The sequence below is a fragment of the Hyaena hyaena genome, unplaced genomic scaffold (assembly GCF_003009895.1).
Source record: "Hyaena hyaena isolate Hyena2069 unplaced genomic scaffold, ASM300989v1 scaffold_174, whole genome shotgun sequence".
NCBI lineage: Eukaryota > Metazoa > Chordata > Mammalia > Carnivora > Hyaenidae > Hyaena > Hyaena hyaena.
The window spans coordinates 843741-861032 of NW_024080806.1; positions in this window are offsets into that span (position 1 = coordinate 843741).

Below are 17292 nucleotides of genomic sequence, written 5' to 3' on the forward strand. Positions count from 1 at the left end.
CAAATGCAGGCCAGGTTGACATTTTGCAATGTCTATGAGCAATTATGAGACTTCATAGGAACAAAAGAAAATTCACCCAAGGCAATGAAGTTTCACCAGTTGCTTACAATGTGACAGTTTCATAGTTGATCATCATCAAATATTTGGTTGCTTGAGAAGTTTTTTTATTAAACAACAAAACAACAAAGAGGTACTCTTGAATTTCCTTAGCTTTCGTATTTGTTGGTTTAGTTCCCCTAGTTCATTTGCCAGCCAGTTAGCTCATTTGTTGAATATCTAATAATATAAGTAAAAATTTGGATATTAATAAGTTTAGGGCTTATGTTTTTCAAAGCCAATCATTCTTTACTGTTACATTTTTTATTATTCTGTTAGTGCCATGTGTGACTACAGGAAAGAACAGAAAAGCCCACTGGCTTAAAGAAGAAATTAATGCGAATTAAAATGTGTCTTATTGGCTAGATGTCCCTGAAGGGAATACAGGCGTTGGCTGTGTCCTGAGAAGTAATCCAGTTTCTTCCGTTGCCTATAGCAGAAGATATTTTTATACATTCCTGGCATTGAAGACCCAAAGTACAGTTTGACCAGAGGTCTCATATATGCCATGAGTTTTAGAAGGGTGCCACGGTCTTAAAGAGGTAATCCAGCACTCAGAGTTTTATTTATCAGTCTTATTCATGTCATAAATTCACCAGCACATGTAACTGTATTTATTTGTAACTTGAAGGATGCAACATTCGGGTTAAATGTTATGAATATGCATGAGGATTAATGACCTAAGAAAGAACCTATTCAATGACCCTTCATTCCCACGTTATATGGTACTATGGAGGATCTTATCATTATCTGATTCTTGTTTGTGTTGTCGTGTTACATTGTTAAAGAAGTGGTATATTCTGTACGCCTGAGATTGAGCTAAATACTGTCCACGTTTTCTCGTTTTAAAAACAAAACATGCAAAAATGAAGACTAGAAAGATAATATTTTAAGAATCTGTTTGGTTAATTTTAAACCTTTGGTATGAATTAGAAATTTTATTATGCATTTTTTAATAGATCTCCCACTGTTTCTAGAAAATAGGCCAAAGTAAACTGCAAAAACTGCATGGGTTTGATGCTATTTACTCCTTGTTTAACTTTATAAGCACTGAAGCCAGTTTCAGGGGATTAAATCATTTCCCCATCCTTCTTGCAGAAGTGGATGTAGCTGGGGTTGGACTCCTGCCTCAGGTCAGCCCAGAGCCCCTGTCCCCTGTCCCTCCTGTGCTTGGCCTCCTTTACCATGAATCTGAGGTGGGAAGGCTGTCGTGCTGGCTGCCCCACACGGGTCTAGCAGCAAACTCAGTCTAACCTGAGACGAAGGCTCACTCGTGGTTTTGAATTTTATGCAGCACAATGCATGAACTTGATATACAAAAATAATTGGCTTTGAAGTATTCCCTTGAGGACTCCCACCCTCTCAGCTTCTTATAACCAAGACCCATTATGTCACTTACTTCATTAGATTTACTTATGATGTAGACAGAACAGTGTCCATTCATGTTAGATATAGATCCATGTGTCTGATAGATATGTAAAGATACCTGATAGATATATAGACACACAGCTATGTAGCTAGATGTATCTTTCTATAGGTAGAGAGATGCCTACACATCCATATCTCTAGAGATATATCTAGCTATGTATTTGTGTATCTATTATATGTCTATTACGTATCTGTTACATATGGGTCTATATCTAAAGATATAAGAGATCATACAAGGGATATCGAGATATCTATACATATATATCTAACTCATATATATGTATCTAATGTATATATCATATATACACATGAGAGGCAGAGAGAACAAAGCAAATCTTGTGTTAAGAAAATCTGAAACATTTTAAATATCCAGTAGGGAAACAGGATAGGGAAATGAGGCCAAGTAAGTTTTGCAGAAGTGTTATCTACATTTGCAACCACAAGTTGCAGAGACGGTGAGTAGAAATGCTGAGCAGGAGAAGCAGAGAGAAGAAATGCTGAGGCCCAGCAGCCCGGGGGAGTGAGTGCCCTGGGCTTGGACAGCATCTCCGCTCATGCGCTGTGAGGCCTGATCTTCTAATCCTATTTCCCATTTCCGTCTTCTGAGCAAGTCAGAATTGGTCTCTACTGCTTGTAAACAAGAGACATGGTAGAACAGAAATCACCCCAAGTGAAAAATCACAACACAAATATATTTTTATATAGTTTGTTTAACTTTATAAGAAATGAGCGTATAAGGAAAAAGAACAGTGAATGATGCTCAGAGAGGATGGCATCGGTTGTGGTAGAATAGAGGATACTGGGAGTTAGCTGTATTTTCCAAACTCACTATATATTATTTTATAAATAATGAAAGTAAGTCTTAAAAGAACAATGATATGGGGGCGCTTGGGGGGCTCAGTCAATGAAGCATCTGACTTCAGCTCAGGTCATGATCTCACAGTTTGTAAGTTCGAGCCCCGCATCTGTGCTGGCAGCCCAGAGCCTGGAGCCTGCTTGGGACTCTGTGTCTCCCTCGCTCTCTGCCCCTCCCCCCCACACTCTGTCTCTGTCTCTCTTTCAAAAATAAATAAACATTAACAAAACATTAAAAAAAAAGAACAATGAAATGAGCATCTTAAGGAACGTAACACTGGAAGTCATTTTTATATTGAAATACAGCCCCTCATTCTGTAGGTGAGCTAAGGGGGTCCTTCAGGGCACTGAGGGGTTCTACAAATCCTTTGTACTTGAACGTCAGGGCTGCAAAAAATTGTTACTAATTACTGTTACTTGAGACTAAGTTGGCTGTAAAATTGTGAAAAAGACCAAACGGTAAATATGATCTTAATTTTAAAGCCTCAATTTATCTGCAAGTAATATTCCATTTCAATTGAGCAGAGTGTGTCTGGATTCCTGCATTGGCTCTGTGTCTTAGACTCTACCTGTATGGCGCCCAAAATAGCAAGCAATTCAGGAGGAGGAACAGTCAATTCCTTTATTTGGTTTTAATGTTTTGTTTTGTTTTGTTTTTACTCTTTGGACCCCCTTTTTTTTGTGGATTGACTTGTCAAAAGTGTTCTAAAAAGATGAAAAAGGACTCAGTAACTTGGAGAGGTGCTGATTGGAAATAAGCTGGGGATGGCCATCCAACACGCCCCCTTTGGTCGCCTGGGAGCAGTGCCAGGGCTGTGCCCCTCACCTTGTCGTCTCATGGGCTGGAGGACTTCTTTCCTTTCCGGGGCCCATTGCCTCACCGAGACCCCAGCGCGCTTTCTGTGCCTGCTCCAAGGGGCTGGGGCACAGACTCACTATGAAGCCAGAGGGCATTCCCAGCCTCACTAGAAATGGATGCTTCTCAATCGCATGTGGTGGTTCTGGGCTGCCAGGCCCCAGAGTCCCTGACTGCGACCAGAATAAGCCTTCTTCCTGGTCTCGGCCGCTGACACTGGACAAGTCACCTCTCCTCTGCGTCAAGGCTACTTTCTCGTGGGAAGTGAGCTTGGGCTCCTGATGGCAAAGCTTGCAGACATCAGGCTGCAAGAAACACCGTGTTCAGGCAGGGGAGAGGCCGTGTTGGGGGAGGCCCCGGGTGCCACACAGGGTCCCAGACTCTCAGTGCACCGTCCTTACTGGCCCCATGTCTTCCTGTCCCACAGCAGCTCTATCTGAGACGTTCTCCTGGACCCTGGTCCTTGTGTGGGCCAGCAGCGTCCCCTCTGCAGGCTTCCAGAACTCTGACTGGTGAGGGAGGGGCTCGGGCCCTCAGGCTTTTCCTCTTTAAAAGCCTTGATTCTCCTCATGCAAATTTGCTCGCGTCCTTCCAGTGACCAGGGTTCACATTTCTCTTGCAGAATGAAAGTTGTCACAAGTCACTCCACGTTCCAGTGAAAGTCAGAGGCGAGAACACCCTGTACCAGTGCGATCCGGATTCCCTGGGCAATTCGATCATGAACTCTTGAGCTGACGGCACCCCGTTATTCTCGGGCATGGACAGCCGGAGGGTCTGGTTTACAGGTGCCCTCATCTCCATGGTCTTAAACACCCTGTAGTCTAGGATTCAGAAAAGCATAGGGCTTGTAGGGACCTATTATGTGGACCCAGGAAGTGAAGACCCCCAGAGAGTCCCTTGCTCCTTCCTCTGCCACTAGGGCTTACCCAGTGTCCCCATTTGTCACTGTGCTCACATTATCCCACGGGAAGCATGTTATAGATTCATTAAAACTTGTGCTATAGCCTGGATAACTGTGGTTTAAACAAGTCTTCAGTTTAACAGGATTCTTCCTGTACCAAAATGAAAGGAACAGGCTAAAGACAAACCGTGAGAATGTAATCCAGTGCTAAGTGGGGACCGTGAGCTCTACATTAATCACAGACATGTTCACTTATTAGATTATCTCACCAGTGAGGGCCGGTGCCAGACACGTGTAACTATAGATAGAGCTCTCGTTCCACGTGATCCATCAGGTGGTCATCTGAGACCGTCACCGATAGGTAGAGTCTGTGTTTCTCGCAGACTGAACTTGGCTGTGACCCAGCAAATGCACACACAGTATGACTAGAAAGCAGAGTAGTATATCCTACGATTCTTCCATAGCCCAAATTAACACCAACTAGAAAAATGGGCATGATTTTAGAAGACACCCATCAAGACTGTAGCAGTGTAGTAACCCAGCAGTGTCCAGTCACTGTCACGTGTATTTGTCCTGAAATTATTAGATAGCTTCATATATATATTTGGTGCACACACATATACGGATGCATAGATACACACACACACACACACACACACACACACACACACCTTGAGAGAATAGAGATTTCATCAGAAAAAGAGAGTTGTAGAAACATGTCTATGATGGATATGTTTACTCATAATGGACCTTATTCCTTCAAATGTAGAGAAAGTTAAGGACATTTGATGACCATATACTTGCAGAGAAGAGGTTTTTTGTTTTTTAATACAGCTAGCCTGCTGTCTGTGGTCTTTGAAACAAAAATCAATCTTACTGTAGTGCAAGAATATGTTTGGGAGACATTTAGGCTTTAAAAGTTGAGCTTTGCTGACATCCATGGGCAGACAAAGCTTCCCTCCTGAGCAGTGAGCTGCTGGGCCAGAGACAGAATTACCACGGCCAATGGTTTTGAGGGAAAATTGCTCTCTGTGTGGTCTGTAAACTTTTAGAAAGCAGGAATTATCTTACTCATCTCCAGTACCAGAAGGAATGCCAAGCATTTACTACGCATTCTGCAAGTTCTTCTTGAAGGAATGAAAAACTGCAAAAGGTCACGTCTATGCAGGGTCCTATCGGTTCTTGTGCCCAACTCAGACCACATTTATATCCAGAACATAAACTTTAATGATAGATATTGACAAACTGCAAATCTTGGAAAAATCTGGAGAACGATGAAAAAATGCCATGGGAGGCTATCATAGGAGAAATGGCTCAGAGTACCATGAGCTGTGGTCTAGAAAAGTGAAGCTATTGACAAGATAACAGTGTTGTTCATATACCAAAAGTATGCATATCTGTGTGGTGCTAGGCTGCAGGGCTGACCTAATTAGTAGAAATTATAAGGAAGCTCAATTTAACTCTAAAGAAATACTTTTTGAGATTTGGAGTTTGCGGCAATGGAAGAGGCAAACTTGTGAGGGAGGGAACATCACTGGAAGCATCCTGAGAGAGGCCGGATGGACTTGTCTAGAGTATTGTGGACCTGCTCCTGTATCCAGTGAGAAACGAACTTCCCACAATGACAGAGAAACCTCAGATCCAGTGTCTTATGGCTGAAGTGTCTTTCTCTGCTTTGCACCCGATGGCATTCTGCTCCAGGAACCCAAGGACGCCGTTCCTTTCCTCTGGTAGCTTTGGTGCGCCCACCAAATCTCAGTCACTAGCATGTGGGGGTTCCCGGGGGGACGAAGGGAAAGGGGCAGAATTTTAGGCAAGTGCTTTGCCTTTAAGTTGGAGATGACCTCAACATTCCACAGTGTCTTCTGCTCACATTTCCCTCATCCAGACCTCTCTACCTACACAGTTCCATTCAAGGGATGTCCCCTCATTTAATCTGTCCCATTAGAATCCCATCACTGTGGAAGAAAGGGAGGCTGGCTTTGGGGAAGAACCTGGGAAGCTGTCTGCTACTATAGAAGTAAGAAGACATCTTACTCTACTGTGCGTTTCCTCATCCTTTAATGTTTTCTTTTATTTTTGAGAGACAGAGGGAGAGAGAGAGAGAGAGAATGAGTGGGAGAGGGACACACGGAAAGAAAGAAACACACACACATACACAGAGAATCGGAAGCAGCTCCGGGTTCTAAGCTGTCAGCACACAGCCCAAGGCAGGACTCGAACTCACTAACCATGAGATCATGACCTGAGTCAGAGTTGGACACTTAACCAACAGAGCCACCCAGGTGGCCCCACTCATTCTATAAATAAATATTTATGGATTCTCTATTATGAACCAGTACTACGTTAGGCACAGTATATATAAATGCAGATAAAATATGGTTCCTGCTTTTAGTAAGTTCACATTCTAGGAAAGGAAACAAACTTCTAAAAAATAGTCATGATACACAGAAGTGTAATCCATAAACAAGTTTAAGGTACAATGAGCACAAAAGAATCTCATTTCCAAAGGGTCTTGGAAGAGTCAAGGACATCGACGTTTACACTGTCGAGAAGCTCTCCCCTCCCTGCCCACTCCCCCCAGTCTGTGAGGTGGAAATTGGAACACTGGGCAACAAAGAAGTATTTGCAAGGCCCAGAGACCTGAGAGACCACGTTCCATTTCCAGAAGGGAGAAGTGAACAGAAGAGAGCCAGAGATGAGGGTGTTAGTGATGGGCAGAAGCTGAATGCTTTGGCCTGTTATGTCATGTGAATAAAGTTTTAACTTTATTCTCAAAGTGATGAAGGGACAGTCAAAAGATTTTTTTAAAGTTCTTATTTATTTACTTTTGGGGGGCAGAGAGGGAGGGAGAGAGAAAAAGAATCCCAATTAGGCTCCTCTCTGTCAGTGCAGAGCCTGATGCGGGGCTCACATCCACCAACTGTGAGACCCTGACCTGAGCCAAAGTCAGTGGCTTCACCGATTGAGCCACCCAGGCGCCCTTGAAAGATTTCTAAGCTGGATAAGCGACAATTTCCGCTAAATAGAAGTAGTAAAGTCAAGTGATGTGGTCACAGATAATGTCTGTCAGGTAAGGACTGAGGTAGGTGTGCTGCAGACCAGTAAAGGGGCAGATCTCTGAGGAGTTAGGGGCACTTTTGGCTCCTATTATAGTCTGTTGTCTTACTCCCCCCATTCATTGCCTTTTACCTGTATATAAACATAAAGTAAGGGAGGATTTTGAGGAATTCACTTATTTATAATGCATTTAGTACATTGCAAGCTCCTAATAAATACTTGTGGAATGAATATGTAGATCGATTTGTAGATCTTGCATTCCTCAAAGCCAGCCTAAAATGATTTAATATAAGTAATCACTACATAAGTAGACTAAGATAATCCACATGAAGTTATGAAATATGGGCAAAGTTTAGTTTTATAAAAAAAATTCATGTTTAAATAAGTAGAATCAGGTTAAACACAGGCCTACCTCTCTCTCACAAACTAAAATACCAGCTCAGTTCACCAAACATTGTTGAACTATTTTCATATCCTTGCCAATGACATCCAATACCCTGAATTCCTACAACGTTTTGTGACTCTGTTGAGTGTGCCTTCGTTGAAAGCTGTGGTAGACAAACCGAGTGGATCTGGCCCCATTCTTGTTGGTCTGATTCATCCGAACGGCTACTGGAGTCGGAGGTTTTCCAGAAGCCAGGGTAGGAGTCAGGGCGGGTTTATTGAGAGTAATCTCTGTGCGCCTTCACATGTAGGCAGAGATTGCGATTGGCTTAGATTGATTCACATTTCAGAGAGCAAAGATGGACGACCTCCTTTCCCCTCCCCAGACAAGATCCGCTTCCATTCCTGGCTCTCAAAGAGATGTGTCTCTCTGGAGGGGAAAATACAGTGTTCAGTGTAAGACTGGGGTCTTGCTAAATTCAGGCTCCTTTGTAGTGATTGTGACCTCAGCGTGTGACAGTGGTTCAGACGCACCTTGCATCTCCTTCATGGGAACTGAGAGTGAGGAGAACCCGTGTGAGCAGAAGGATTTGCTGTCTGCTGTGTGCACCCCGGGCCCTTCACCAGCTGGCTGGCTGGATGCATGTTGGGCCAGTGCAGCTACTGCCTCCCTGCCTGACCGCGATGGCGGCTCCCACATACTCGGTCTGCCGCTTGGCACGAGCCAGCCTTGGGCAGCCACTGAGGGACTCTGCTTTGCCATCTGTCACATAGAGGAGTACCTCTTCATTTCTGACGTGAGGAATCCTGCCCCTTCTCCCGTGGGGATTGTCTTTTCCCCGTCACTGCCTGAAACCTTTACTCCCTGGTCTGAGGCACCTCACAGCCATCTCTATTAAAAGGTTTTTTCACTCCAAAGGCTGATATTTATCTCAGATCTTATTAGATATTAAATGTTTGTGACCCCCATAGATGCAGATGTTGAGACTTACCCCCCAACATGATGGTGTTAGGAGGTAGGGCCTGCGGGAGGTGAGAGCCCCATGATGTGATCAGAGACCTCACAGAAAAGACCCCAGGGCCCCCTTGTCCTGTCCCCTGTGACGTCTATGAACCAGGAGGTGGCTCTCTCCAGACTCCTCTCTGCTGGCACCTTGACCTTGGACTTCCAGCCTCCAGAGCTGTGAGAGGTACATGTCCCTTGTTTATATGCCACACATCCTCTGTATTATTATATTTATTTTTTACAAGAGCCCATAAGGGCTAAGACACCTATATGTATTCTCTTGCTACCGAATCCTCATGAATTAACTAAAATTCTTCTTTTTTCATGCAATTTCAGGTCCTCTACATTTAAATAAATACATATGTTATGAATTTGCGTAAGATTCCTCACTATGAGAGAAATAGATGCATGCGATTTCATTTTTTCTAAAGTACAGAGAGTATCCCTTTACTTGGAGGTTAGGCTGTAAAACTCAGCCTTCTTCGACACAAAAAACCCCTGCCACATGCCGACTTTGATGTAGAAACCCTGCCACTCTCGCCTAATTTTTCCTCAAAGGGCAGTTACTATCTCTGCTGTTGTTCCTGTTGGGGACAGTCTGAATTCCTACTCGCTTCAAGTGACAGAAGCCTAAAGTTGCCTGGGAAGAAGGCTATTAAGGCAGAGCTGATGCCCGGTGCCTCGGAATGGAGTTTGGCCTTCTTTGCCTGTTGACGAAGCCATAAGGAAGCCATAACTGTCCTGCGGGGAGCAGTGGCGAAAGCCAGATTTTAACGGGCCTTGTGTGGAACTGACAGCCTTCATGGTTTGCCCGCTGGTGATGTTTCCTTTTTTTTTTTTTTTTAATTTAATATATTGTCCTACAAACATGACATCTGCTCAAACTTCCCTATGTCGCCAGGCTCTGATATTTTCAAATCTTTCTCCACTCCAAGCTCTTCTCTTTGCCTATGCACTTAGCACCTAACACGCCATACAATTAACTTCTTGACTATGCTTTCCAATCACTGTCTGTCTCTGGCACCAGAAAGGCAGGCCAGCAGTGGTAGGGATCTGGGTATGTCTGGTTCACTGCATCCAGGAGGTGCTTCTTATACATTTGCTGAATGAATAGGTGACTCCTGTTTTGATTGTGGGAGACATGGAAAGTCTGCTGTGTGAGTGATACAGTCAATTCGTTGCATTGAATGATCATCAGAAGGTGTTTTCATCACAAAACAGAAGAATGGTCATTCCTCTCTGAGGGCTTTGACCATGGCTACTGGGATGGCATTTCCAGGCCATGGGCCTCTTCCCCTACAGACTGGATGTAACCCAGTGGTGAGGCCTTGATGTTGCGCCCTGCTCACAGTGGTGAAATGAGCCAATGCCCCAGACACACGAGGGCGGTCAGGCAGCATCTCGGCATGGTCGGTGACCACGGCTGTGTCTCCAGGTCCCAGCCCCGCCACCACCTCCTCCATGGGTGAGAGGAGCTCCCAATACTCTTCTCCTTGGCTGACTTCTCACTCAGTGGATCTATGGTGAGCCTGGAACCTTCACTGATTTGCAAGGGACGTTGCTGGCAGGTCTGTGCTAACAAGAGGCAGCCCACGGTGGCGTCCTGGGGGAAGGCCCATGAGGAGAGGACGATAGCCAAGAGCTGGGGCTCCCCAAAGCCTTTCGCAGTACCTGGTTAGAGTTCGTGTGCAGAGGGAATGATGACTCTATTTTATTTTGAAAGGGAATGTGGGTGCTTTGGTTATGGTCTTTCCAAAGTCTATAGGGAAGGACATGTTTATGATCGCTCAAGTAATTACCAAATGCGGCAACTAATCAGGGCTTAAGGGAGGCATTTTGCAAACAATTTAACTTGGATTAAGGTCTGCAGTGACTCTGTAGTAGATGGGTATGCGGTGAAAACCTCTGCCTCTCCTACAAGCCCCTATAGCTAGCCTGCTTGCTGCTTATTAGATCACTAATTCAATAGTGTGTTTGCCTTACATAGTTTTGCTTTCAAATCCGATTCAGTAAATACGTAATTCAATAATCCACATTTTGAGAATGGACTGCAATCAAGGGATAAAATGTAGAAAAGCAGTCGTTGCCAAAATCAAGGCTCTAATGGGATGTCATTTAAGCTAGGAAAAAAAAAAGAAGAAAGCAAAGGTGTTCCCCAGAAGGTGTGTCATCTGACTTACGAGGACTTTTGTCATTGCCTTCTCAGTTTTCTGTGTTTACATATTTGTGCATTATCTTGACCTGAAGACTGGAATCAGGCCATTGGTGGTGTTTTAGTGCCTTGGCTATATCTAGTCACAGCGATCTGAGATGGATGAACTAATTTAGATAATTTTTAAGGCTGTAACTGGAATCCTCCTGAATTCGAGGACAGGAAAATGTAAGAGTTTCTCAGGGGCTTTTGATTCTGGCTTATGGTCTCAGAAAGTTCTAATATGTTTCAGAGAAGTATTTGAAAAATGTTAGAATAAAATTTCATACACTTGGATTTTTTTTTTTTTTGCCATACATGGCTAATGTTTACCCATGTGAGGAAAACAATCCAGTAAATAAAATAGTCCTTTGTTATCTTTTGCAAAAACTTATTCTGGTCACTTTATCTGAGATAAAATACTTTTTAAAAAAATGTTTATTTATTTATTTTGAGGGGGGAGGGGCAAAGAGATGGAATGAGAATCCCAAGCTGGGCTGTCAGCACTAAGCCCAATGCAGGGCTCAATCCCATGACCTATGAAATTATGACTTGGGCCAAAATCGGACACTTAATGGACTGAGCCCCCCAGGGGCCCCAGAGATAAGATGCTTTGTTAAAACAACATAATTATGGAGAATTTGTTGGAACCTGGGGTTTAGAGAGACATAGATTTGAAGTTCAAGATATGGTCAACAACTGACAAAACAGCTCAGTCTGCTTCTTGCTGTGACTTTTCAGAGTTCATTAACTTCTCTGTGAGCCTCAGTTTCACTTTGTTCCTATAACCAATGCAGCTCCCACATGGGTTCTTGTGGGGATTCAAGGAGATGGGGACATGGAGCCTTCAGCACGACTCCTGGCAGAAGGTAAGGACTTCAGAGCACACTCCCCTTACCACTGCAGAAAGTTGCTTGATAAGTTCATTTGTTGCAAGGTGATTTTTGTGATCCTGAGGCTATTGTTATAGGAGTGTAAAGATTATAACAGCATAACCTTTTCCAATATATTTCTCAACTGCCACAAAGGGAAATGCATATAATTTTTATGGCTGATATATAGGAGAAATACTGATTTTTCTATATTTATTTGGTAATCAGCCATCTTACTGAATTTTCATCACCCATTCTATCATCTTTAACTGCATGGCTTCTTCACATTTTACTGTCTCTGAAATCAAATCTTAATCAATGTCAAGAACAACGTGCTCTCTACAGCTGTCACTGGAGGTGATGAGTCTTGACAGGGCTGTCATTGCTGGTAGATGGTTCTCATCTGGGCATAGGAAACATAAGTTCCTTTGGCCATCACACAAGCTATTTGCACTGGTAACACTGGATATAGTTGAAATTTAAATTAAATTTGGAAAAGAAATTGTCTGCTGTCTGAGAAATGATTGCATATGTTTAAATACCGAGGGGCATCTGGGTGGCTCAGTCGGTTGGGCAGCCGACTTCCGCTCAGGTCATGATCTTGTGGTCTGTGAGTTCAAGCTCTGCGTCAGGCTCTGTGCTGATAGCTCAGAGCCTGGAGCCTGCTTCAGATTCTGTGTCTTCCTCTCTCTCTGACCCTCCTCTGTTCAAGCTCTGTCTCAAAAATAAAATAAATGTTAAAAAATTGAAATATTGAAACAAAAATTTATTGTATGTACAGGCGATGTTTCCACATTCCAGTCTAATGTACCACTAATTTTTTAAGATCTCCAATAGATCATATGATTTTTAAATTAGGAGAGGTTGTTGTAACAGATTTATGTATCATGAGAGATGATCACTAGGTATTAAATATCTATTTTAAATGTCCATGTCTTCCAAGAAAATATTTATTGACTTTTATCCTTATGTAAGTCAATTAAGAAAATAAATAAGACTGCAATTTTGACCAAACTCCAATCTTCTCTAAAATCCTTGAAATCATGCTGTCAAGCCTAAAAATCATGAGTGCAGGTTATCAAAGCCAATGAGTCCCCATGCATAACTGGTCAAACATCGTTCAGGAAAATCTCTAGACTGGGAAATGAAGATCACTTCAACTCAAATATTGATTGTATCTTGCAGAAAAAGGCAGGATATTATTGTATTCATAAAATTTTTCTTACTGCCTCCTAGAAAGAAAGTATAAAGTTATTTCAGTGTTTTATATTTTCCATAAATCACTATTACTAAAGAGATTTGAAATATTCAGATTCATTACATTTTAGAATCAAGAAACTACAGGAGTCTTAATAGTTTTCTTTTCTTATTCTTTTTAGTTCTATATATGGATTGTCACGTCATCAGCAGTGCAGAGGCAGCCTTACAGTTAGCTAAAAACATGGACTCCAGAGTCAGAATGCTTGGGTTTGAATCCTCTCTCCATTATCCATTGTTACGTAGCCCCTAGCAACGTATTGTTTTAATGGGGATCTTCCCCCTTGTTAACTGGTGTCGACAATACCTGTATCCTGAATTACTGGGAAGGCAAATGAAGAAATGTAAACAATACATCGGTCATATCATGTACTCAGTAGTTGTTAATAACCTTAAGTCATTTTATCTACCCTGGATTTTCAGAGCTCTTTCAGCTTCAAGAAACAGACTATCACCCATTAAAGACTACAAAAAGTCTCATAGGAATCTAAGAACAAGAAGCCAAACAGAGTTGCTTATTTCCCACGGAAAGGTGTCAAGAGACTGGAATGCTTTCTCTGACGGGCATTCCCACTTTTTCTCTGCCTTTCTCTGTTCAGGACTCTCTCCCTTCTTATTTCTCTTATTTTCTTTTCTCTCCCTACTTTTAGTGAACAAAGCCATCCCTATTTTCCTGGGAAGTAAATGTGATTGGCCCCATCATTTTTTGAACCAAGCCGCATAAATTAGATGCTAGCAAGCCAGGCTGTGGGTGGGTTACTTTTGAAAGACATGTCCAGGACACCTGATCAATAGTCTCTTGGTCAAGATCAGGATGTCAACGTGTCAGTGGGTTAAATGTCTTATAAAAGAGATGTTTGAAAGATAGACATCAAAATGTATTTATAACATGTCCCTCCTTATATCTATGTTTAATTTTCTTATTGCATTTAATACAACTCCAAAGTATTGTTACATAACAGGAAATGGGTGCTCTTGCAAGATGCTTTCTCTAAGTCCTAAAGAAACCAGGATATTCTTGGTGCTTCGCATAGAATGTCTTTTTTCGTTTCAGGAAGACCGAGATCTGCTAGATTTATCACCTTACTCTCTGGCACAGTTGTTCTGATGCCATATGGTTTTGCCCCCTGAGTCTTCCTTGTCCAGTTGTCCAGCCCCCATGATGGCCATTCTATTATTATTATTATTATTATTATTATTATTAATTGAATGTTTCATCAGGTACATGATTATAACTGATTAGGTGGCCAGTTTTGTGATTTTCTATTTGATAAATTTTATTAGATTCTTTGAAGCTATATCTTCCGAACTTGAGCTAACTTTTAGGTATAATTAATCTCATTCTTTGGTGTATATTGGGGGAAGGGATGATTTGTATTAAATAAACTAGCAGAAGAAAGCTTCATGTCAATATTCTTGAAAACAACATTATCATCACTCATCATTCCCCCTTTTTGACAAAAAAATAACACTACACTGACTGGGAGGAACATGGGAAGTTTTGTGGGGAACACACATATCCCCACTTTGACATTTCGTTCAGAGGTATTAAGTTGAATTTCGTTCTTTTTTTTTCTTTTTTCTTTTTCTTTTTCTTTTTACTTCTAGGAGAAAGAGAGACAGCGTGAGCAGGGGAGGGTCAGAGAGAGAGGGAGACACAGACCCCGAAATAGGCTGCAGGCTCTGAGCCGGCAGTCAGCACAGAGCCCGACGCGGGGCTCGAACCCACGAACCGCGAGATCATGACCTAAGCGAAAGTCGGACGCTCAACTGGCTAAGCCACCCAGACACCCCTGAATTTCATTCTTTAATTTGTGTAGAAAGGAAAACAGAAAAGAGTGAGTTGCTCCCTGATTCATGAAAAAAGGTATCATACTTCTAGAAACTTCCTGCCACAGCATAATATGGCATTTACACATTCTATGAATTCTTGTGTGTATATCCAGATAAATTAGCCTGTAGAATAGGAGTATCCTTGCACTGTGGTTGAAACCTATGGTTGTACACAACCTATGGTTGTACACAAAGTGTACAAACAAAAGCTAAAACCTATGGGACTGCAAGCAAGCGAGAGTGGAAATGTGTCAGGCAGGATGATTGTTATTCCATTGAGTCACCTGAATATAGTAAGCGTAGGAGAAGAGGCCGGAATCCACATCCATTAGCATCTGCTGCTTCTCCAGGGCTCTGGGATGGCAGTGAGCACCCAGGAGGGACCTGCCCAGCTCAGGGCTGGCCCATGTCTCGTGCAAGGCCCCCCATCTGTATCTTGTGCCTCTCAGGTGTCGGACTCTTGCACTAAGAACTGAGAACTTCCAATCTGCTACCACCACCACCGGGTCAGCTTCTGCTATTAATGTCCTACATGGTTCAGGAGATACAGTGTCTTGCCTTCGGGGCCTTCATCTTGCTTATAAAAGTCAAAGTTTGGCAACCACAACCGGGTAGACAAAATTTTGAGTATATCTTCTTTCTTGCTATTGAATCTTGCTTTTTTTAACATGGAGTCATTGGCAAACTCTAGCTCTCTGCCAAGGGAAAAGACCCCTGTTTATGCCCTGTACCTCAAAAAGGCTCTAATCACTGAGTGAACTAAGTAAAAATTGATTGAGTCAAATAATCACATCATTCTTTCTTTTTAATGTTTGCTGTAAATATTTTATATTACACACTTTTATGAGCTTATAGCTAAGGCATGAAACCGAAATAGCTTTCAGGTTCGGAAGAAGAAAATGTTACAAATATTCTTCAAAGTCACATCAATATGCCAATCCTCTGTAGAGTTTCACCAGTGTTTTTGAACTAAAGTTGAAAAGAAACTGCATTTGTCTGAGTTTTCCAAATTAGGTTATCATGTCTATTTATGACCGCCAGTTCCTGTCATATAATATGATTACATGGGCTTTATCAGAAGTGACACATTGGGTGATTTATATGATGTGTCAGCCAGCAAGATACAAAGGCCGATAATTTCCTGTAATTACTTTGAAAGGAATTTTGAAAATGGATTTTATATAAATAGTATGGGGCTTCTATTTGAAGCAATTTTTAAATACCATTCCCAGACATTACAGGGAATGAACTAATCAAAGACGCAGAATGTTAACGAGGGTTTCCTAAGTGATTAACAAATTAATACACATTGTTTTTTTATAGCATCTTCTTGCGGTGAGCGATTGGTAGCCATGACCTTGGAACTGAGCGATCCTCAGCCAGCAGAGAGATGCTCTGCTGTGTCTCTTGTTGTTCTCGCTCTGCCATTGCTCGTTCTCATCCTTGAATCATTTACTCTCCTCGCTTTGAATCCACCCCTCTGTTCCTTTCCTACCTGAATTCTTCATACCTTTCACAGCGGAGGAAACAATGTTATTGCCAAGTAACCTTTCCAGATGACAGTTGCCTCCGCTGATCTCTATCTTTTTAAAAAATTCTGAACCCTGGGGGTGCGTGCCAGTCTGCCTCTTCAGTCCCTGAGTCATTATGACAGGCCTCGGGCCGCGCAGTCCGCCCCGTACGATGGCGGGTTTCCCACGCTCAGGTAGGATTTCCTGCCATAATACGGAGTGACTCGCCCTGGCCTGTTCAGCAGTCTGTTTCTTGACATGTTCTCAGTGCTTCTACCTTGTGACCTGGTGACTTACTTTGACAGTCCATTTCTCCACGGATCTGATGTAAAGTCAGCACAGCAAGAAGAGAAAACAGCAGGGCTTCTGAATGTCTGACCCACGGGCCTGGGTCAACTCTCAGATCCACTTCCCCGACCTGAGGATCCTTTTCTTAATCTGTTAACTAGCACCTGTAGTACTTATGTCCTAGGGCAAGTCTAAGCTGACCAAGACCCAGTCTCTTTTTCTCATCCTATAATGCCAGGATCTGGCACTTAGTGGATTTCCAAAAGCATTTGGTGCCCCAAAACGTCTTTTGATTACAAATTTGGTTAGATAGATTTAAAGTTCCATCCTGACTGTAATTGAGATTTCCCACGTGGCTGCAATGCATCTAGAAGACCTGGGTTAATATTTTGCCCAGCTGAAAGAGTTGCCCAAATACTTTGTCAACAGGAAACCTTTCCTGTTGGGCTCACTGCTTCATAACAGAATTGATTCATTATTAGTCATTTAGTTACGTTGTCCTCAATTTTCCCCTTTGATTCACCTTCTCTCCCAGTCAGGTTACAATTCTTTGCTGGTTTTATTGCCTGAGCATTCACAGCGGCGATGCCACAATGCACAGTGCACGGTGGACGGTCACTGCCAATGGACTAAACGGAGTAATGTGCAGATGTCTTTCAGAAAAAAATAAGTTTCTATTTCTGTTGATCTACATAGACGTTGGAGAGGAAAAGAAAATTGCTGAATGGATGTTTCAGTGGTTTCTGTTTCATAA